Source organism: Cyprinus carpio, chromosome A2 (genome assembly GCF_018340385.1).
Source record: "Cyprinus carpio isolate SPL01 chromosome A2, ASM1834038v1, whole genome shotgun sequence".
NCBI classification, from domain to species: Eukaryota; Metazoa; Chordata; class Actinopteri; order Cypriniformes; family Cyprinidae; genus Cyprinus; species Cyprinus carpio.
In genome coordinates, this window is record NC_056573.1 from 17207965 (window position 1) to 17232950 (window position 24986).

The 24986-nt window shown below is 37.3% G+C and overlaps 1 protein-coding gene and 1 pseudogene across 4 annotated transcripts in view; both read left to right on the forward strand.

Moving 5' to 3' along the window:
- Positions 1-24986, forward strand: part of astn1 (astrotactin 1) — a 584917-nt gene that overhangs the window by 396212 nt on the left and 163719 nt on the right. The window lies entirely within an intron of this gene.
- Positions 1-24986, forward strand: part of LOC109073816 — a 61135-nt pseudogene that overhangs the window by 27784 nt on the left and 8365 nt on the right.

A 24986-nucleotide genomic window follows, 5' to 3' on the forward strand; every position in this document is an offset into this window, starting at 1 on the left:
TTGTTGTTATTGCTTTCAGATAGTAAACTCAAATCATCAAATAAACACCCTTAGGCACAAATTTACTCAAAACAAAACTTATTATGCCACTGTTAGCATGTAAGAGAAATGTCTATATGATTTGATTCTCTATTATTAACTCCTATATTAAGGGTTTTAAACCTTTATAGAGCCAAAGACCTTCACCTTTTTTTCAGTATCATTTTTATAGTAACTGCCTTTATATTTAGATTATATCATGCTGACCAGATTTTTTTAAACTGTTTAAAAGTTCAGAATTTAAAAGAAAAATTCTGTATGTTTTCTATATCTCTTCTCCAAGCACCTGGATTGCTTGTATGGACACCCAGGGTCCTCAGACTTATGGTTGAAAACCCTTCTAGCATATTGAGAAGCTGACTTTTCTTTTTATCAGTGATGTTGTCTTATACTTTTTTGTTTGTTTGTTTGTTTTTTTTCCATAGTGATTGATGGGCCAACACAACTTATTGTCCGAGATGTCTTAGACACGGTTGCCGTTGTGGAGTGGAGCCCACCCAAGGCTAAAGTGGACCAGATCATATTGCGGTATGGGTTGGTAGGGGTGGATGGACCAAAGACAACATTTCTGCCTGCAGCCTACTCTGAGCCAGTACAGTACTCCCTCCAAGTCCTGAGGCCTGGATCCACGTATGAAGTATCAGTAGTCAGTGGAGGTCCGGAATGGCACGAGAGTGGAGCCATTTCCACAGAGTTTACCACAGGTGAAGGAAAGCAGTTCTGACTGTGTAAATAAATTTTGACCATTCAACTTTCGATTTTAGTTTTCACATTCTTTATTTTAGCTATACTAGCATCTTTTATTTCAAGTGGAGTAGTTCTTGCTTCATTTTAAATAAACATTTATATTTGATTTCCGAAATGCAACTGATAATCCAGCTTTCTGTGATGTCCATTTAAGTGACTAGTACATTATCGATGTGTCTTTTTATTTTATTTTTTAGAAATCGATGCACCAAAAGAACCTGAGAGTTCCGTGTCAAAACCTTCCACTAGCCTGGAGCTGGAATGGGACAATAGTGAGGCAGATGTAGAAGGCTACAGGGTGGTTTACAGCACACTGGCTGGTGATCAGTATGATAAAGTCATTGTACCCCCACTCAAACGATGGTGCCACCACCAAAACTACTCTCACTGGTAAACTCAAACCCAACTTTCTCCTTTATTTCATAGTACTGAAATATTCTATACAATTTCTGAACAATATATTACAATTTCTGACATAAACCAAATTTCAGATATTATAATATATATAGGATATAGAACCTATACTTGGTAAAAATAGTTTTATTCATAACAAAAATTGTTCCTTTTTTAAAATTAAAATTCTTAACATTTTCAATAAAATTCAAATGTAAAATTAAAAATGCTTTTAAAATTGTTTTATGTAAACTACAACGTTGTTGCTTCAAAATTTAAATGTAAGATTAAAAAGCTTTCAAATTCTTCTATTTATAATAAAAAAAGCATGCCATCAACACATTCACATTAACAAAAATATATAATTTAAGTACATTGCTTTGTCACTATAATGGGTTGAGGTCTGTGTTAAGTATATTATAAAGGCATTTATTTTCTCCCAAAACAAAGGTTGTGATTTGTATCTGTAATCTTTTTTGGTATTCTTAGGAATTTGTACATAAAGTTTAAATATGCACTTATACAGACAGTTTTGACTTATGGCCAACTTTAAAGACCCTCCCGAACCCCCAGTCTAGGCTCACTGTCTAGAATAACTCTTTCAAACATTTCCATACATACCAGACTTCTTTCGTTCTTAACGCTTTTAGCTTTATGAAATAAGTAACATGGTCTGATAATAAGTATTGAAAATAAATTCCTTTGTTTCTCATCTCTAAGACAGTGCAAAGTCCCAATCCAAGGGGGGGGGGAAAATGATTGGACTCAGTCGCTTATTATTGTTTTTTCATCTCATTATGAACTAATTGTGAGGGCCCACACATCTATATTTAACAATACCAAAAATGCATACTTATGTAGAGTGACAGCAAAATATATTGCCTTATGTGCATAAAACGCATTTCTCAATTTTAAATCACAACCCATCTTTTTAATCATTTAACTTTCACGTTTCTTTTGATTTCACTCTCTGGCACAGAGTATGGCATAGGACTTCAGCAGTTCTAGGTGCTAACCAAAGCACCCCAGCTACGGCGAATGCTGACAGAACGTGGTAATGGGATAAGATTATAGGCCTGTTGCTGCCAGATTACAGTATAATAAATTTATTTTCTATTCCATTGAGTTTGATATTCTGCTACTGACTTGTACAACTCCAGAGCTTTGCCAGCTAGAACTGATATATGATGTTTGTGATGGAATAAAAAATATGCTGAAGGTTAACTGAACCAAACACCCTACTAGTCCCATTACAAAACCTTGAAACAGCAGCAATATACTCTGATCTTTAGGGCCTCTGATGCCCTCTTTGATTTGACTGTCACAGCCTCCTACAGACAACAACACCATCACCCCTGTTGTGGGGGGACAGTGCAGGGCCTATTGATCACTATAGGGTAACTTACACTCTCCACTGGAGAGGACAACTGAGCTGACGGTGCCCCAAGGATGTCACCTTCCACCACCACACTGATACAGGCCCAGAGCCAGGCACTGAGTACACCATTACAGTTGCAGCGCCAGAGAGGCAGGCAGAAGAGCACTGCAGCCACTATTGATGCCTTCAGGTAATTTGATCTTTGGGAAATCAAGCATGGGAATCACTGTTGAGGCATCCAAAGTATTGCCTCTATCTCCGCTTAGTGACATGTCATGTCAGTTTTGGCCAGAAATATCATTAATCTCCTATAGGCTGAGGATTTAGAATGGTGTGGATGTAAGACTTTAATTCAATGCGGCAAAGAATATACAATGGTTCCTGCAGCTTTTTTTTTTTTAGAGAGAGTCATATTTAGCCACTTTTAATATTATTATTTTCTTTAAAAACTCAGCTGTCCATCATCTGTCCTTTACTTCAGGTACTCACCAACATTTTTTTTCTTATACAGCCATCAGAATATAGTTTTAATCCTTATAGCACTTTTACATACATATTTTGCCTTTATCATTCAGTTGCTTGCTTTTGTAATGACACATCAGCCCATTTATATCTCTATTATAGCATTATATATACAGTATATAGTATATTATCTTTTTTCATGCGTAAAACGAAGTAGTAAATGTATTTGGCTGTTTGCATCATGGACTTGAGCACCACATTTCGAGATGCTGCGCTGTGCTCATACGCGATCACCAATCTCGCTGGTGTGCATATTTTTCTAATAATTCACCACGGCCCGCTCGCCAATTAATAATAACTCTTTCAGATTTTTATCTTCATTAAGCTTAAATAACATTTATTGTTCTAACTTACTTGTTTTGGTAGGGTACATCCAACACATTTATATCTACTAGTAATAAGATTTTTATCAGATTACATCATCATTTTCCACTTTCTGTATATTCATGTTTCTATCATTTGCTTGAAATCTAACTGACTGGCTGTATATCTTCTGCAAACTTCATCCCACTATCTCTATATTATTCTTCATTTGCATACGCTCTTTCTTCCTCCTGTGAAGATAGTGCCAATCAACTAAGAGATCTGAATTCACAGGAGCCAAAATTTCTATAATATAGCTGCTTACCACTTCAATTGAAGGTCCGCCTCTCACACAGCTCTTCTTCTCTGATGTCCACTTCTGATTCACTGACTGTGCTGGGATGGTGCACCGGCACCGCCTGCTGACGCATGTATCTTGAACTACAATGCTCAGGGACCTCCACTGAATGAGTCTGAGATTGCTCTTAGACGGGTCCAAACCAGACTCACCCTCACTGGTCTCCCTGCCTCCTAGGCGTACACACCTGTTCCATGGGATTCCATGCATGGCAATGTGACCTCAAAGCCAGTTATTGGTCTCAGTCACAAACAGGTATTAGTACTAATGAAAATGATTGTCAAGGACACTTAATTTCTGGGTTGTTAAGTGTGTGCTTATTTACTATTTGAAAACGGGTTTCTCAGGGTTAATTTTTTACATATCCCCCCCCCAAATCACTAATGCCAGTGCACTCAAAACAACTAACACGTTTCCTAAAACAGACTGTACATATTTCTTGATCTCATGCAAATTGCATTTCATTTTCATGTTTATTTCAGTTTGCGTTCAAACAGTTCACATAGAAACTAAAGTAATGCTATATGCATGACATCTGTTCAAATAGCATCAATTAATCCCTGCCGGTTTTGTATGCACAGGACAGTGCAATTCTGACATTGCTCCTTCCCACTATCATGACTTTGATATTTCTATAGAGACATCTTGATGGTGGCCTATATATTCTCCATTTCTGAATCCAGTTGTTGAGTTAATCTCTTTCAAGATATGAAAAGAGTTCAACTGCAGCCTTATGACAAAGTAACTTTTCTCCAAGCAATAAAAGAGACCTGCCGAGATATTGAACTACATTTGTGCCATTCATGGATTCAGCATTCACACTGTTCTTTCCTTAAAGGAGCCATGTGTAATGTCTGGCAAAAAAATCAAGTCATACTCCACATTCCATATGGCTGATTAATCTAAGGCTCCTTAATGGGCCCGAGCACCCGATGGTGTGTGAGGACTCCTTCTTGATCTGCTTTGTTTATTATTATGTATTATTTTATTATCTCTTCTTCTTCTTCTTCTTCTTCTTCTTTCTTCTTCTCCCAAAATGATCATCCGCATTTTTGAGTGCCTAAACATCTCGAAAAGTCCTGAAACGTTGCACAATCAGCGCAGACCTGGTTAAATATTACGGATGTATAGAAGGTTTCGAATAGGGTGTGTGCAAATGGTCGCACAGCGCCACCTCGTAAAAAAGCACACAGCCTCGAGAGCTGTGTTTCACGTACATGCACGAAAATTGGCACACATATGTAAAAGCCTCAGTACTCTACACAAAGACTCTGTGAGCAATACCGAAACCCAACAGGACGTGGCTGGGGGTGTATTTTTAATTTTAGGTGGCCCAATTTGCAATAATTTTGTCATTTGCATGGCCTTGTATTTTAACGAACGCCTCCTAAGATTTCTTCAGCTCAACACCAAAATTGTGGTATGCCCTAATCTAAAGGACTTTGCCGATGTTTAAATTGCGAAGATCTTGGACGGGTTTTGCGGTGGTGACTCTGTCTGGTCCGTCGGCGGCCTGGACGAATTGCGATGATATGGCTCGGCCAATGAAAAAATGAAGTTGCTATAACCTCAGGACATACAATGTCCCAGTCTGCCACCAACACTTGCACAGTTTGTATAAGACTCCTGACCGACCTGAACAGATTGACTAATGATGCCCCATATTCAGTTATAGTCTAGCGCCACTACGTAGGCACAGGAAATGTAGACAAAATTTTAAAACGTCTGTAACACAACGTACCCCAAGAAATTTTTATGTGACAATAATTCTTTTTTTTTCAGTCACTCTATCTATATGGGCCTGCGGCGATGTAAATTGTGAAGATCTTGAGTTTTCGGGTTAGTTAAGGGCGTGGTCCAGGGCATTGAGGCGGTGGACGCACCAAAACCGTCGATGTCTCGGCCATTGGGAATCCATAAAAGTTAGTGTGAACTCAGTCATAAATGTCTCCGACTATCTTGCCCCCAACTCTTAACATGTTCGATAAGTTGTCATGGCACTGAATACCCATCTCGAAGGCCAATATTCCATGGAGGTGTGTGGCAATTCATGCATATCGAGTGTTAGCCGCCAGCTATACAATTTTCAACGGAGTGCGCCTCGAGCTTACGTTTCCACGCACATGTACAAAAAATTGGTACACACATGTAACACCCCAATACCTACAAAAAAGTCTCTTGGTACGAAATTCGAATCCAGACAGGAAGTCAGTATTTTGAATTTTCTCTGCAAAAATTTGTGTCGTTTTTGACATTTTCCAGGGGTTGTACTTTAACGAACGGCCTCCTAGAGATGATTTATTTCAGATCAACACCAGACTATTGTCGCAGTATAATCTAAAGGCCTTTGCGATGTTAAATTGCGAAGATCTTTGAGGTTTCGTTTTAAGGGCCTCGTGTCTGTGGCGGCCTTACAAATTTCGATGTTTCGCCATGAGAAAGGAAGTTGCTATACAACTCATACATACAACTGTCCAATCTTTGACCCACACTTCACATGTTTGAGAAGACTCCTGACCTGAATATATTACCTCGGCAATATTTCAGATATCGCTATAGCGCCACCTGATGGCAACGGAAGTGACCTGAATTTACGCCGTAACAATACACTAAACTCTACCTCGCCTAGAAATTGCTAGTTATGTTACATTTTACTAATTTTTTTTTTGGTCCAAATCTAAATCTAAAGGCCCTTTGCGCTATACCACTTTAATTGCGTGAGACATCGTTGAGTTTCATTAAAGGTGTGGCCATGCGTGCACATGACAAAGTTTGCCTATGTCTCGCCATGGAATGAAGTTATTGTATTGTACTCAGGCATAGATGTCCGATCTTCCCCAAACTTCACATGTTCGAAACGAGTCTGGCCTTGAAACACATCTGAAGGTCAATATGTCCCTATAATCATTAGCGACACCTGCTTTGATGGCAACAGGAACTATGGCCTTGTTTTACACACACTTAAACCATGCAATGTCCAATCTCGCCACCCAACTTCAAATATTTGGAAAGGACTGAAGAAATGTACATGCCAAAAATCCAGTTATAGTCTGTAGCGCGCCACAGCTGGCAGCAGGGAATGATTCTTGGCACATATAAAGACTTCTCTTTGACATATTTCTCCTTATATTTACCACAGTAAACGCATTATTTCGGCCGTTCGCTGTTTTACAAAAGCCACACGGTGGTGGTTGAGCCCGGGTGCGAGGGCCGTTCCATCTGCTGCTTGCAGCTTTAATTACAGGTTGATATCTCTGAAGCACTCTATAACTTTGCCATTTTTTTAATGACATCATCGCCCTTATTTCTTCTCATTCTTTTGATGGTTTGTAGCTCACATTTTTTGGATATTTTTACCTCAATTTTTACACATGACACCTTTAAGTCCACCATTTGAGAAAACATATTGTTTGATGTGAATAAAATTTGATGGCTTGAAAGAAATGAGAGGCTTAATGAATATGCAAATGTATAGAAATTCCATGAGGAATAACAATCTTCACTGAAAATAAAAATTATACTTCACACTGAAGTGCTGAAATATGCATGCAATCTTTACCGGCTGTTCGAAAATGAACCATTTTACACTAAATTAGAGCGTCTGAATGGTTAATTCTATTTGAGAGCATTGGCTTTTAGTCTCGTCGGTCGTGACATCGTTAATGTGAAGCGATTAAGGAAATCATAACACAAAGTTAACGTGCATTTTACCTAGGATAAACTTTAAAAAAGGACCGTTTATTCAAAAAATGAAAACATTCACTCACCCTCAAATATTTTTGAAAAATGGTTGATAGCCAAACAGTTTTACAGTGGCCATTGACTGTGACTTTCCATAGTATTATCAAAAAAAAGTCAATGGTTACCGTTAACAGGAAGTGGGGGGGTGATTAGGAACTGATTGACAGAATTTTTTCATTTTTTGGGTGAACTGTTCCTTAAAGGTTTTTTTGCATTTGTGTCTAATCATTTAACTAGTCACTCTGTCCAGTGTCGAGGGTTGCACCAAAAACAGGATCTCATCTTTACCTGCTGGATTTTCTTCATTATCGGATTCCGTTTCACAGCAGCTGCACAACAGATTTTTAAGCCCTTTTGTTCTGTCTTAATTAATTCAATCAAATGCGTAATTCCTCCCCTAATTACCTCTCTTCTGAATGTGAAGGTGGCAAGAGCTAGTTATCCTTCTGTTCAGTCTTGTTTCTGTCAGTGAACTGATATTTTGCCAGTGCCAAAGCAGATATTGTCTCTCGGAGCATTTCTAAAAATAGAAACTATTTTTTGTGGTAACTCTAGCACGCAGGCCACCTGCACAGCAGCTGATTAGTTAAATAAAAATGCTTTAAATTTTTACTGTGCTTTAATTACTTATAGTTATTGTAATTACATGATTGTGCGCATGAAGTAGTACTTGCACCTGTTGTAAGTCTAACTGTTTGAATAAAGCTTGTTAGCCTAGAAAGTGTTGTTATTAAGTCCATTTTGGGCTGTGTTCTGCGCTTTAGTTAGAAAACCATATGTCACACATTAACGCTACTGTTACATTACTATAAGTGAAAAAAAAAAAACACAAGTGTCACACACTATCATACTAACGAATACTCACACACAGAATAAATGCAGTGGAACGGGCTGAAAAGATGTTCTGGGTGCCCTTTATACAAGTCTGAAAATATATTTACGATCTGCTCTGCTGAGTGGAAAATAAATTAAGATATGCATACAGGAATAAATCACAAACATCATTATCGGAGGAATATTTTACCCTGAAAGCATTTAAATGAGGTTGACAACCGGTGTTTATGAATTGCCACCCTTATATTTATGAACTCGAATTGCATTAGTCTCTAATGGAATAGATGGGGAGGTGGTGCAGGCTTTTTCACCTCGTTTTTAAGGGACTGGGCCACGGTCAATAATGGCAAGAGTAAATCAGTACTATTTTATTTTCCTTTTCAGTTGTCAGAACGCTCCAGAACCACTGTTTTAGTCTCTTTATAACTGTTTTCAATGGCAGTGTAACCCTTAGAGCTATTGGTACAGATAAACAAATCATCATTGGAAAGTGAGTCCCTGCTGGGACAGCAGGCGGACAATAACAATGCCAAATGTTCCTTGTCAAGTGTGTCCTTGCTGTGTCCAAGCATACTCATAGTCCTTCCTCTCCGGGACCTGTTGACAAAACACAAATAGGAAATAACATTGCAATAGAGAATATTATAATAGATAATAATAATAATAATATGTACGAACCCCCTAATACCCCACATAATAATAATAAATAATAATCAATGTATTAGTGTAATGTAGATATATTAATATAATATTTTTAATCAATATTAACAATATATTTGGGGGGCCTTATGGGTGCCGACATTGTGAACTATACTTGAATACTAAACATTTTTTTATCTCAGCAGCCTCCTGTTATTGGATATTTTTGACTTCAGTAATAAGTAATCACTGTCTAACTGTGAATAGTTGACAATTCTACAACAGTTGTGTGAAATCTTATTGAATAGTCAGTCCTTCACTACCATTCAAAAAAGTTGTTGTTTAAGATTAGATTATTATGTTTTACAGTAGGTACTCCTGCTGTGGCTTACGCAAAGCCGCCTACAACTTGTTGAGTTCAAAAATATGGTAATATTGATTGTGTAAATATTGTTGACAAAATTGAAATAGCTTCCAATTTATGTATTGTAAATGAAATGTATGTTGTGATGGGAAATGGCTTAATTTTCAGCAGCCATTACTCCCAGTCTTCAGTGTTCACATGATCTCTCAGAAATCATGGGTAATATGTTAATGTTGGTGCTCAGGAAACATAATTGTGTTGCTTAATATTTGGTGGAAACTGAGATACTTTTTTCCCCAAAAACTACAGGAATGGGACCCTCCCCGAGATAGGACTATGCTGTATGTCACAGAAGACTCTGTAAACCATTTCATGGATTCAACCATACGCACCCTTTGATTACTACAAAATGTCTTACCAATCACCAAAAGGTACTTTCTCTGCCTTATATTTAAATCATATCTAAACTGAACAAATAATAAAAAAGTCAGCATTACTATGTTGTCATTTGTCATGTAATCTAACAGGTAGGATGGACAATGTGTGATGTTTGACAATGATGTCACCAACTACACCTTAACTAGCCTCCATCCAGCAACAGAGTATGAAATCAAAGCTGAACGCTGTCAGTGAGGGGAAGCCAAGAGAGCAAGGTCATCACCACTACTGTCCTTCACAGGTATGTCTGGTTCTCAATGTCAATTACTAGGAGACATACTAATCATATACTACTGTACATTCTGCAGACTGGTATTCTGATTTTACCCTAGGAATGTCTTTTAGTATTTCATGAAGGATGTGCTCTCATAGCCTCTTTCGCGTCACAGAACTTTGATTTGATAGAAATATGGATGACAGTCTAAGGAATGATGCACATCTTTACCATGTGATGAGTACCATCTCTCACCCTGTGCGTTCCGCCCGTCCTCTGGGAGGGCTGCCAGCAATCTACGCAGAAGTGAAATGAAATTTTACTAATGGAATCAGTGATCAGGCAGAGATGCTCACCTGCCATCTTATTTGAAGAGCACCACATGGCGGCTACAGGCAGCTAGTACTATGGATTGTGTCTCATTCACTAATTGTGGACAAGAGTTCATACTTACATCACAGACAAGGTGCTCACAGAAAATGTCCATCAGATGCACAAAAATGTTGTGCATAAAGTCTCTACCCTGATGATTAATGCTGTTTATTATTCTAATGAGGTTTAATCTAAGTAGTGTACAAGTTTTAATGAATTTTAGTGTACTCTAGTGTAATATATATATATATATATATATATATACAGTGCCCTCCACAATTATTGGCACCCCTGTTCAAGATGTGGTCATGGGCTTCTAAAAATTCTCCTTTTTTTTTAAACAACATAGGAACCCAAATGCAAAAAAAAAGAGAAAAATCCAACCTCGCCCTTATTTAAGTACAACTTAGTTTGGTGGTAAAAAAAACAATCACACATTTAGAAAAAAAAAAAAAAAAAATTGAAATCATGTGTCGCACAATTATTGGCACCCCTGATGTTAATACTTTGTACAACCCCTTTTGTGCAACAAGACAGCACTTAATCTCCTCATATAACATTTCACAAGATTGGAGAACACAGAGAGAGGGATCTTTGACCATTCTTCTTTGCACACTCTTTCTAGATCATCCAATGTCCTGGGTCCTCTCTTATGCACTCTCCTCTTTAGCTCGCCCCACAAGTTTTTTCGATTGGGTTGAGGTCTGGGGACTGAGATGGCCATGGGAGGACCTTTGAGTTTGTGACTGCTGAACCATTTTGTGTAGATTTTGCCACATGTTTTTGGATCATTATCCTGCTGAAAGACCCAATGACGACCCATCTTCAGCTTTCTGGCAGAGGCCATCAGGTTTTTATTTAAAATCTCCTGGTAGTTCAAAGCGTTTCATAATGCCATGCACCCTAACAAGGTTCCCAGGGCCTTTGGAAGAGAACAGGCCCACAGCATCACAGATCCTCCACCATACTTCACGGTGGGCATGAGGTTGCTTTTTCGGCATACTCATCTTTTGTTTTTACGCCAGACCCACTTAGAGAGTGTTTGTTGCCAAAAAGCTCAATCTTAGTCTCATCTGACCCAAAGCCACGATCCCAGTTGAAGTCCCAGTGTGCCGCTTAGCAAACTGCCAGATGTTTACGTTTGTGAGTGTTAGTGAGAAAAGGCTTTTTCCTTGCATGCCTCCCAAACAGCTTGTTGGCATGTAGAGAGCGTCTGATGGGTGTTTTGGAGACTTTGTGACCCCTAGATGCCACTTTTTGATGCAATTCTGTGACAGTGAGCTTAGGACTTTTTTTTACTTCTCTTACCATTCTCCTCACTGTGCGTTGTGGCAAGATAAACTTGGGACGTCTTCCAGCCTTGTTTGTCACTGTTTCCAGTTGGTTTTAAACTTCTTTAATGATTCGTCTGACTGTAGATAACGGGCAAGTTAGGTGAGTGTCTATTTTCTTGTAGCCATTGCCTGACTTATGAAGGTCGACACACATCTGCCTCACTTGAAATGGAGTGTTCTCTTGTCTTTGCCATGTTGACAAATGGGGTAAGAGAATTAGCCTCTGTGTCACGTCATATTTATACCCCAGGTCATGAAATTTACTAATTAAAAGTTCCTAGATACGCTGACCAACTTTAGCAACTACAGAAAAATATTTAAAAAAAAAATCAATTAACTTTTTTCAGCGGAATTGTTAGGGGGTGCCAATAATTGTGGGACGCATGATTTCAAGTTTTTTTTTTTTTTTCTAAATGTGTTATTTTTTTTTAACACCAAAGTAATGTACTTAAATAAAAGGTTGGATTTTTTCTCTTTTTTTTGCATTTGGGTTCTAGTGTTTGTTTAAAAAAAAGGAGAATTATTATAGAAGTCCCACGACCACATCTTAAACAGGGGGTGAAGCCAATAATTGTGGAGGGCACTGTATATATTCCAATAATTGTGGAGTATATATATATATATATATATATATATATATATATATATATTAACACTAGAGTACCCTCAAATTCATTAAAACTATATTAAAACTACTGGGTTTATATATCTACATATAGAATTAGTTGAATATTAGTAATTATCAATGCCATGTTAGTTATTTTTAATAACTATTATTAAAAATAAACTGATAAAATACATAAAATACTAATAAAACAATATTTAATATAAAAAAAAAAACACAAAAATAAGCACATATGCAGTTAGTGAATGAGACCCAATATTACTAAAGCCAAGTGAACCTGTTCTCAATGTATTGCTTTAATGTTAAAAGCTTATCTTCAGAATAGAACTGTCATGGTTCGTTGTGGCAAGGGAGAACGCAGGAGTCTCAAACTTCACTTGAATAGAGTTTAATACTGAAAATGCAGGGTACCATACAACTCAGGAGCAAAATCAAACAACTAGTAACAAAGTTGACCGGACAAGAATTGAAGGCACACACAGGAACTGATATACATGGGATAATAAACAAAACAGCTGCATAGAATAATCAGTCAACTCAAAAAGAACAGGAAAATGACCATAAAAGGAAACTCAGGAATAAGGACAGGGGTAAAACACGGAAAAAACAAGTCCACAACACTGACGAGAACAGACTTTGTTCCAGGCTGTGCATTGTATCACTAAAATTAATTAATTAGTCTTTCTCGAGCCTAGGAAGTGAACTAATTAGTCATATCTTTTGATGTACTGTAGTACAATAAAACAAACAGATGCTGGCCTTTGCTTAAACACTGCTGACTCACTTAATAACCAGGTAGGAAGTGTTTTCCTATACATCAAAACAGAGCTACACTCCCCATCGCAGCTTAAAGCCTGACAGTTTTGTTCAAAGCTAATAAAAATATGGCAAGCAAACAATCTCAAGCTGACCGTGTTGACAGCAATCTTGCCAATGCTGTAACAATGCAAAGTGACAAGCGGCTCTTTTAATATGCATCTTTTTGAAACAGCTTATTATTAATAGGAAATCGAAAACGTGGCTTATTTCAGCTGTTATGTAAAGGGTGACAATAGGGTGGATAAAACATGATGGATCTGGTTTAACGCTGTGTTCTGGTTCACAGCTCTGCCTAACGACCTGCTGAGGATCATCAAGTTCACTGCACATAAGGGAAAACTGATATTCTCCTCCTAGTCTGTCAGCGTAGGGCATGTCAAGACTTAGTAAAGAATAAAGAGGGGAAGGTGCGATGGAGATTTGGGGGATTTTGTCTCTGAACTGCTGTCAGGCAGAGGAGATCAGCTTTTCTGGAAGGTAGTGAGAGGGCCTAGAATTTCTTGGAACAAAGTCAATGGTGCCTAATGGGAGGGTCAGCTCTCTACAGCTGTAGAAGTGATATGGCTATTGCCAGAGAGAACAAAAATGTGCGTGGAACAGAATGGGAAGATGGTAATATGTGATTACAGTCCACTGACCTCATCTAAGAGGACATACTTTATAGTGCAAAGAGGAGAGTGAGATTTTTTCCTGTCTGAAACAAGGTAGGCCATCTGTGAAAGTCACAGCATGGATAGAGGATTATGGAGAACAACACTTTCTATTACTCACTTGCATAGAAATGCTGTTGAGAATGAGCTCTGCAGACATTTGACTGTCTAATTTTCCCCCTCGATGTCGGCTAATTTAAGGAAATTGTGATCTTTCACCAGCCAGATCATCACACAACAAATTAGTTCCAAGCTGCTGAGGTGTTCTAATTTTTAAATTGCCGGTGAATATCGTTTGCACAGGGAAAAAAAAAGGTGAAGATGAGACTGCTGCCAATTACCTTGGCTGAGCTTATCTCAGATTGTCTTTCTGTAATTTGCACATAATCCTCTGTTCCACACAGCTATGGACATGCCTATGGACCTCACTGCACTGAATGTTACACCTCAGGTGGTCTCTGCTACGTTGGAACCCCCCTGTTTCCAGTGTTGATAACTACGTGGTCACTCTCACCCGTAACCAAGGTATGTGAAAACCTGATGAAGGGAAAGAACTTTATCAGCATAATTTTTCTTTAACAAATGCAGTAGCCATAAATACCAAATGAAATGTAGTTTCTTCTTCTTTTATTTTATTTTATTATTATTTTTTTTTTATTGGACAAATATTTCAGGCCTGTGTGCAGCAGGGAAAAAGCAATGCAGATATGCAAATGGGTCTCACTAAATGGCAATAATAAAATACAATTAACCATATTATCTTGCATAGTTGGGATAGCAAAATGAATTGGCTTATCGGCTTTTTAAAAGGGTGAAGAGAATGCTTTTTCATGTAATTTATTTTTTGACATGAAAGATACACATCCAGTCAAACTTTTGCAGTGAATGCATCTGTAACTTGGTAAATGCTAGCCAAATTATGTAGATGCCAATAATGATCTTACATATCATTAGCAAGTCTGTGCAAGGTAGAAATAAATACATAAACAAATAAAAATACAACGCAGAATTGTTACTACAGTGAGGATAAACATGCATTTGGGAATTGTTCTGAGAGCATCAAAAGAGTACATTTACAGGTCATTCACACAAAGAACAATAAGTATAAATATGACTGTAACAATAACTATCAGCATCCACGCCCAACAGACAATAATGGTCTGTTTATTATAACCATATGCATAGTTAAGTTTTCTGCTGCTTTAAAGAAGGATGGATGTGTTGTTCATCAGCTGGGGAAAAAATGTTCTGAAAGTTTTATTGTTGTAGTGTGGACATCCCCAATCTCACATAATTTGAATGATAATTAAAACTTTATAGTTAGAGTTATCATTGTCATCTTTGGCGTGAACATGACTTTAGAAACCAAAGTTGTCATTATTGGTAATGGCTGTTTATTTTGGTGGTCCGATGCTGTTCACAGTAATAGGATGTAAGGGAAACAGGTCAGTTTAGCTTTAAGGGAACTATGGTTTCTATTGGGAGGAGGTTAATTTTGGTTTTAGGGGATTTTTAGGTTTTAGGTTTTTTTTAAGGAGGGTGTATTTTTATTTTTTGGAAGAGTAACTCAGATATTTTCTTCTAAATAAAAAAGTAATGCGTTACTTTAGTAGTTACTTGAAAAATAGTAATCTGATTACGTAACTCGCATTACTTGTAATGCGTTACCTTCCAACACTTGTTATGTCTCTACCTATGTGTAATGTTTGTTATTATTTAAATTTCAATTTAGGTAATATTTGCTTTTCATTTCTAATGCACTTTTCTCCTAATTATTGAAATGCAATTTTAAAATGAATAGGGTTGTAAATATTTTCATGCACACTGGCAGTTCTTCACTTGCTTTTGCACTAATGGATGTTATCTTTCCAGTTATGGCAGACACCTTCTTAGTGGAGGGTAACAAGCCTAAGGAGTACCAGCTGGGTCAACTCATCCCCAGCACCACCTACTCAGTGGCTCTTTATGCCACTAAAGGTCCTCTCACCAGTGGCACCGTCATCACCCAACTTTGTCACACGTAAGTGCTCCATCTCTGTTCTCTGTGTTCTAATTACAGGGGGGCTCAAGGAGGTCAAGACCCCCTATTTCCAGTTATACTCCCCTTGTTATCTCAAAACAGGCTTAATGGCCTTTACCCTAGTTGCTGAGGAAGGTAAGAGTTCAGGTAAAGAAGTAAAGGAGGATCCAAGAACAGAGTTCAAACAAAAGAGAATGAGTATCTTCTTTTATCACTGCATTAGCCATGTGACTAAACCAAACCTGAGACATTCAAACACTATACATCAGATAATGGTTAAATATAGCACTGGGGTTCAAGTCAAGAAAGTTTTAAAAGGTTGGAGTGTAGTTTTTATGCTGTTTTTGTTGTATTTTTATTATGAATGACTTCTCACTATGTTTTTATTGTGTATATACAAACTTTTTTTTTTTATGTTTTTATCATACTTTTATCCATCAAGGACATATTAAAATCGATCAAAAGAAACACTAAATACATTTATAATGTCACAAATTATTTCTATTTTTAAAACAAATGTTGTTCATCAAAGATTCCTGAAAAAAAAAGAATAGATACCAAAGATACCATGCAGTAATGTTTTAAACATTGATAATAATAAGGAATGTTTATTTGAAGTGAAGTGACATGATATGCAGCCAAGTATGGTGACCTATACTCAGAATTGGTGCTTTTGCATTTAACCCATCCAACGTGCACACACACAGCAGTGAACACACACACACCGTGAACACACACCTGGAGCAGTGGGCAGCCATTTATGCTGCGGCGCCCAGGGAGCAGTTGGGGCTTCGGTGCCTTACTCAAGGGCACCTTAGTCAGGGTATTGCCGGCTCGAGACTCGAACCCACAACCTTAGGGTTAGGAGTTAAACTCTCTGACCATTAGGCCACGACTTCCCTCTTATTGAGTACCAAATCAGCATGTTCTTCAAGAATGATTTTTGAAGGATCATGTGACACTGAAGACTGAAGTAATGGCTGCTGAAAATGCAGGTTTGGCATCACATTAATAAATTATATTTTAAAATATATCAAATAAATGCAGCTATGGTGAGCATAAAGGAAAAACATACATTTTAAAAAATCGTACCCTAAATGGTAACGCAGCTGAAAGTGCTATACATAGACTGGGAGAGGTAACAAGTTTACTACTAGTTTAGTAGCCAAAACCGTTCAAGGAACAGATTAACCGTAGCACTAATATAGTGGGATATTTATTTACTGTACATCACTGTCAATGAACCCAAAAGCTTAAATATAATTTGAAATAATGGGAAGGAGTGATGTTTTTATAATTATCAAATCATAGTATTTTACACTTTAGTGCCGTGTTTCTCAAACCTGCTGCTGATGGCCTACATTTTAGGTGTTTCACTAACCTGATGCACCCTCACAATGTCTCCAGGTCATGGCACTTTGTACTAATGAGCTGATGAGCTGAATCAGACACCCAAAATGTGCTGAAGTGAACAGGATTGAGAAACACTGTGGCAAAGTTGCTGATTTCATTGCAGTATTATCTAAAAGTTATTACACACGGTTGCAGTATTTAAATTTGATTGAACAACCAGCGTTCCAAGAGTGGTGATATTTAACCTATAGTTACGCATTACCTGCAGCCGTGAAGACATTCTGTAAAACAGCACTCAAGCTTAAATATCCAATAGACAGCTGGAAGAGAAAGCACTTCTCTAATTGTACTATCATCATCTTCTAGTTTAGCAGAGGTGAGATTCAGATGTGAAGCCAGAAACAAGGCCGTGACTTTATTTTTGTAGTTTGTGTAATAAAATCCTGAAGTCAGCAATGCTCCAATTCCCATGTGAGAACAGAGAAGAGAGCAGCATCACTACCCATCTTTCCTCACCGTGAGGCTGTCCGCAGAGAGAGGCGAACTGTCTTTCCCACACAGAAGACTGAACTAGAACAAGCTGCGGTTTCATGCTTTATTCTGCACTGAAACTTTCAACTCATCTATTAATGGGGAGGCAGAGTGGCAGACCGCTTTCAGATGCATTAGACCTCAACTTTAATCAAATGGCCCTCCCAGAATACTTCATTAGTTTGGATTGTTTAGAGGAAATTAATTTGCACATAGAAGTGTCACAGGCCATTGGCTTTGCAACCTCAGTGTCAGCTCAGTGACGTGCAGAATCTTGACACATAATCGCTTGATGAGGTTTGTTGTGTTCATTTGCCTTCAAACTTTTTTTTGTCAGCTTCTTAATAACAATTTAATTCCAAAACAGTTCTGCTCTAATAACAGTGGATTTAGATCCTGCCATGCTCTGATAAAAATGTTTCATTGCCTGCAATGCCTGAAAAAACTTCCCTGAAATTACCATCCTGCGGTGTTTAAGAATCTGCCAGCTCCCACCCTGAGGGAGGTGAAGTGTCATAGATGCATCATTTTGCCATTTATGAGAAGGCTTATGGAAGCTTAAGGGGATAATTAAGATTACAACAACTAACAAATTTCATGCCGATTTCAGGATTAGTGCTGTATGTCATTTTGATTTAGATTACAGTTCTAACTTCATCGTTAAAGAGATTAGGTAAGGACAGGAATATAAATGTGTTTCTCAGATATGCACATGAGCATCTCTACATTTCTCCAACGGTTGCATGTCATTCTCGATAGGTGCATTTGGTTAGTTTGGCTGCTCAGTCAGTTGAGTCTGTTAAAAACATTTTGAATGTTTTATATATATATTATATATATATATATATATATATATATATATATATATATATATATATATATATATATATATATATATATATATATATATATACCATTCAACTGTTTGGGTTGGTAAAAGTCTCTTATGCTTGCTAAAGATGCATTTATCTGATCAAAAATATAGTAAAAGGGTAATATGGTTAAATATTCTTGCATTTAAAATGTTTTTATTTTAATATATTTTTTAATGTAATTTATTCCTTTTTATTTTCATCACCCATTACAGCATTCTTCAGTGTCACTGGAATTTGTCACTTTGCAAATCATTCTAATATGCTCAAGAATCTTTTCCTTATTATCAGTATTGAAAACAGTTTTGCTGCATAATACATTTCTCAGTATTTTGCTGATTAGAAAGTTATTTAGGTAAAAGGGTTTATTTTAAATAGAAAACTTTTGTAAAATTTTGCACAATTATAAATGTCTTTATTATTATTTTCTTTTTTTTACCTTTACTTTATTGTGCATGTGAACAGAAAATCCAGAATTTAATTTTTAATAAAAATTGCTGACATATATATATATATGTGTGTGTGTGTGTGTGTGTGTGTGTGTGTGTGTGTGTGTGTGTGTGTGTGTGTGTGTGTGTGTATGTATATGTAAAACCAGAATCAGATCAGTTCATATCAGGATCTCAGAAGGAGATCTGTATGTGTTTTTTTTTTTTTACACACTGAAGAAAAAAAAAACAATAATACATCTAGAATGTTGTTTTTTTTTTTTTTTTTTTTTGCACATAGACAAGCTGATGATGTCTTTTGAAGACATGGAAAAGAAGCATCAGCATTCGTAGTATGAAAAGGAAACGTGTGTGTGTGTTGAGGTTGTGTGCTGACACTCTGCTGGAGGGAAGAGTGGCATGTTGACTGATAAGAGATCACGTTGAGAGACAGGACGCCAGTGAACACACACTAATTGTCTTCTCTCTGAAGTGGATCTGTCACTGTGCTTGAAACATACACTACACGCAACCATGTGATTTATTTTGTCCTCAGGCTAGCGACCAGTTAACATGCCTCCAGCGGGTGTGATGACACAGCTCCAAACATACACACTAAACACAGACAATAGCATCAGATAAAGAAAAATAAAGCTGAATGTCAGGTGGTGGATGGTCAGTATAAGCATGCTCTGTTAATGTAGCTTGTCGGTGTAAACCAAGCTGGTCTGAAATACCTGTAGATTATGAATAGCTATAATCTGTTAGCATTCCCATTCATCTCAGTAGCATTTTGCTGGTTATAAGACTGTGAAAGCTTGGTTGTTTTTGAGCCTCAGCCATAAATTCCATTGTGACTAAATACTTAAACAAAACAAATCAACAAATAAAGCAAAACAAACATTGAGCACTTCCAAAGTATTATTTATTTATAGAAAGAAATTAATACTTTCATTCAGCAAGGACACAGTTAAATACATCAAAAGCAACAAAAAACTTGTATAATGTTACAAAGGATTTCTATTTATCTATTACATTTTAAAATAATAAAATAGCAAGCAGTTCTTGTAAACTGTTTATTTACAGTATTACTGTTTTTACTGTTTTGATAAAATAAATGCAGCTTTGGTGAGCATAATGTATACACGTGGCAGAAACGTTTTTCAAGTAAGCTTAAATATTGTACCATAAATTCAACATAGAAAATTAATGTTTTAAATTTATGTCATATTTTATTATATATTATTGTCAGTTACCAAGAAAAACACACACACAAAAAAAAAAACTATAAACAAAATATACACTCAATAAACAAATGTAAACAAGTAAATATTATTATCTGACCAAAAAAAACTTTACTGTAAACCATATGTTAATAGTGTTTGAATCTATGTATCCAGTAGACTTATTTACAGTCATTTAAGAAAGTTAGAGTGTAGTGTAATGTTGCTTGAAAACCTGGTAATGGGACTTTAGTCTCTTTAATCTTTGTTTAAACAGCCACTGGATGCGCCCCAGAACCTGACAGCTAGTGAGATTAACCATCGAAGTGCCCTCATATCCTGGCAGCCCGCCCCTCGCGGAACATCGATAACTACATGCTGACCTACAAAAGCAGCGGATGGCAGTCGAAAGGCAAGCATAATATGGATTTTTACCTTGATCAAGGAATACAGCTGGAAGTGTTATAAATAAATAGACATGCTTTCTGTGTAAACATTTTTATTGTTGTTTTGATATTTTTAAACTTGATAATTGTTCAACATTTCTATGCACATTGCAATTCAGAATTTAAACTGCTTGATGTACTTATAATAACTTTAAGATCTAACATAAACCATTTTCCCCCAGAGATCAACCATCTAAGGGAGCTGTGAGATCTTCCTATTGGAATAGCTCAATTTAATTAAATTCTTTGATGTCGCTCATTAATATTAATGAAATCATTTAACAAAGTCATTCCAGACACAATATTGCTATTAAAGACTTCCCTGAAAAAATTTCTCTGAAATGATACAGTAGATACAGTATCTATTTCAAATAATTGCATTACTTGTAATGCATGATTACTGTCCTATAATCTGTTTTGGACATCGTTATTTAACCAGCCTGACTGGGAAATATTGGAAATACAAAAGGTTATGGATTATAATCTTTAGATTTATGTTGTTATACACAGAGACACACAATCAGTGCAACACAGACCACTCTGACCTAGTAGCCCACTGTTAGTGTTTGTATTCTTTCCAGTTGGGTGTCAGTGGTGCACAGATGATATAAAAACCCCGCTGATGCATCTTAGACATAAAAGCTTTCTCTTTCCATTAGAGCCAGGTTGGCATCTAATGTTGAGAGTTTTGATAATAACAGGTAATTTGGGAATTTTTCAAAGACTTAGAATGCCGAAAATAATAATACAGTTTCTGCATGCACTATGTGTTGCTTCGACCCGTTTTTCAGATTCAGGATTGTTAAAAGAATCAAGATGAGAACATAAAAATGGGTGCCACTGTGCTACAGACAGCACTTCCCTATTACAATTACCTGCTCAATATCCTCTGCATACAGAGCAACCTTGATGCGACTTCATTAAAAACACTACTGTGCTGCATAATTCACATTACACACTGCTTTAAAATGTGTGACTTTTCCTGGAAAGGATGAATATTGAATCAAATGTTTCATATTTCATACAACCTCAAGGCTGGGTCACGTGTGCCCATCGTCCATTTCAGGTCCCTGGTGAATCCTCAGAGTAAAAGTCTGAAAAGCGCACAAAAATGAATGGCAGATTTGTTTGATAAAAGTGATTTTATTTTATTTTTTTATAGAAACAAAAGAGGGGAAGTGAACTGTCATGAGCTGAAGACCAAAATAAAAATGACATATCTCCCCAGCAGCACCAGGGCCCTGATAAGTCTCTTCCTCCCCTATCATTTTTTAGCTTTAGAGCTGCCAATCATAGTGTAGAAAAACACAGGGAGGAAAGGCAGCATTGTATGAAAAGCACCCAACACTAAGCAGCTTGGGATCACAACAATTTGTCAGACAGTTCCCTAAAGTGATTGTGATCTGTTCTGTTTGTTTTTGAGGAACATCTTTCCTACCCACAATGCAAAGAGCAGCTGTTCTTTGTACTGTCTCTTGGTATGTTTTCCACAAACCCGCTCTGCCGCTGAGCAGTTCTTTGTTTAGTTTTGGGTCTATGGGTGTTTGTACAGAGGTAATGTACTAATGCCTCTGCGTGCCTGCGGATCAGTAGACTGTGTTTGTTTGTGTTTTAGGAGCTGATCTTAGATGCCGAAGACACATGGATCCGTCTCGAGGGGCTGGCGGAGACCACTGAATATACAGTGAGATTGCAAGCCGCAAGAGGATTAGAGACCAGCGCCATTGTTTCTACAACTTTCACAACAGGTGCAAATCTTCCACATCTCCTGTAGACTTTCAGATCGGGTTCACTCACCTCATTAGGTACAAATTCACACTATCCCCCTGTCAGCGTTAACAAGTACAAAATAAGGAAGCGGACACCTTCAAGGCATCTGTGTGCATCCCTCATTTATTGCCTTGTATTTCTGTAATTTTACAAGCACCCAACTTCCAAAGATAGCATTTTATAACATCAAACAAGTTCACACTCCATTGTCATGGCAGCGATGCAAATCACCACTCATTAACCTCCCAGTGGCCCCTCGCTTTCTTTTGCTCGGTTGTTTTAGTTGTTTCTCAACCCTTTCCCTCCTCAGGAAACCGATTGTTTCCCATGCCACAGAATTGTGCGCAGCACCTCCTGAATGGAGAGACGCTGAGTGGAATTTACACCATCTACATCAACAGAGACTTCAGCCAAGGTGTGCAGGTTTACTGCGACATGACCACCGACGGAGGCGGCTGGATAGTGAGTGAGAGATCTGACTATTACATCTGAGTCTGTATGTATTGTACTGTACATCTGGCACAATATATGATTTACACAAAATCCCACAATGCCACATTATAGGACTGACCCTTGCTGAAAAAGACCAGTGTTCATTTTCAGTGCTGGCATAAAAAACCAATGCTGTTTCACAAGCTAGATGATCAGCCATGCTTTTTCTGGTGATTCAGGTTAACCAACCAAATTTTAAGGTAGCTGAGGACTTGATGTCAACACCAGGGCATCTACAATCCATCCAAAAGTTAAATATATTATTTATTTATTATTTATCTAAATTTATTTTATATTAATTAGACATTTTTAGCAAAAACAAGATAATATTTTTTTTGTCACAAACAAGATAAGTAAATCTCAGCAACTCACTGAAAGCATAAATGTTTCCACTGAAGAAAAATGGATAGAGATTCTTTAGTAGACATACAGTGGGTATAGAAAAGAATCTTTCACTTGGTATTATAAGTTGCACTGAGTAAATACAGCTGGATAAAACAAAAACTGTGTCCGTCTTCATTTCAGGCTGCAACAAAATGTGATTATTTTAAAGGGGGGAGGGGTGATTCTTATCTATACCCACTGTAAGTAATTACATCAGCAAAAGTCAGACTATTGATTTTACTATTCAACTTAAAATATGTAATACTGTCTTCCTAATAAAGTTAGCAGCCAACTGGCAAAAAGCTATAATCACCTTGGCACCTAACAAGTGTACATTTTTGGACCCTGCCTGCATCAACAAGTCCAGAGACCAGTATTTAAAACACAACGTATTCTGGCGATTGCCCATTCTGGTCTCTTCAACAGGCTCTTACTGTTCATGGGACCGTCGACACATCCAGACCCGTCGCAAGGGCTGTGCCAAGTGTGCGACCGCACAGGGTCTCGCACCTCTAGAGGGCCTCTCACTCCTGGCCTGCATTTTATGTTGTTTATGTCTCACTTTTTTATTACTGTTTTTTCCCCCCATTTTGTCCTTCGAAAAACTAAAATATTCATACCTCATAGACAGTATAAGACACTGGTTATAAGAAATAGTAAAGCTGTTTGTGGTTAGGATAACAAACAATTTGAAAAGTTAAACTTTAAGGCTGGTCTGCCTCAGTGGTCCAACAGCACTCGTCAATGTCAAAATGATCGAGATGGCCAATCAAATCAAAGAAAGCGGCACTTACTGTCAGTGTCACAATGCAATGAGAGTTTGTGGAAAGATGTAAAGTACTGTATTAGAAAATTGTTTTACGATAGAAATGTCCCAGCAACCAACAGTAATAGACTATCTAGTGATGCAAAACTTTTTATGAAATTTTCACATTTTTTAAATGAAAAATATGCAATCATGATTCATGTAAATCATAAATGAACGTGACGAGACATTTGTGTTTTCGACTATTAGACGTACGAATAAGAGTGAATATGCACATTTTAAAATAAAATATTATTTTCAAATAGTGTAAATTGATTACTACTTCATATGTAACTACAAACCTAGAAATTATTTTAGCATCTTATTTACTTTTATTCTCTTAAATCTCTTTTTAATCCTTTAATTATTTAATTGCTTTATTATTGTTATTATTATTAATATTATTATTATTATTATTATTATTATTATGTAGATCTTACAATTCTTATGAGCATGTGCGTGACTGTGATTCGTAAGCATGGCATCACAATCAATCAGATGCATGTTAAAGTTGCGTTCGTTACTAAAGCACCCCCCCCCCCCCCCCACACACACATTACACACACAATTGCAGAGGGCCTCGCACATCAACTTCGCACAGGGCATCGAACCCTGTGCTTGCGACGGCCTTGGACACAGTCTTTGCAGATGTCATCATCTGACAAAAATAAACTGACACTGTTGGGATATATTGCCATTCATGTGCTCCATATTGCCCTAATGCATTATATTTAATTGGCATAGAGTGTTGTGTGGCAGGTGTACATCTGCTTATTGTGTTTTTAGGTGTTCCAGCGACGTCAGAATGGTTTGACTGATTTCTCCAGGAAGTGGAGTGACTACAAGATCGGCTTTGGCAACCTGGAGGATGAATTCTGGCTCGGTGAGAAGA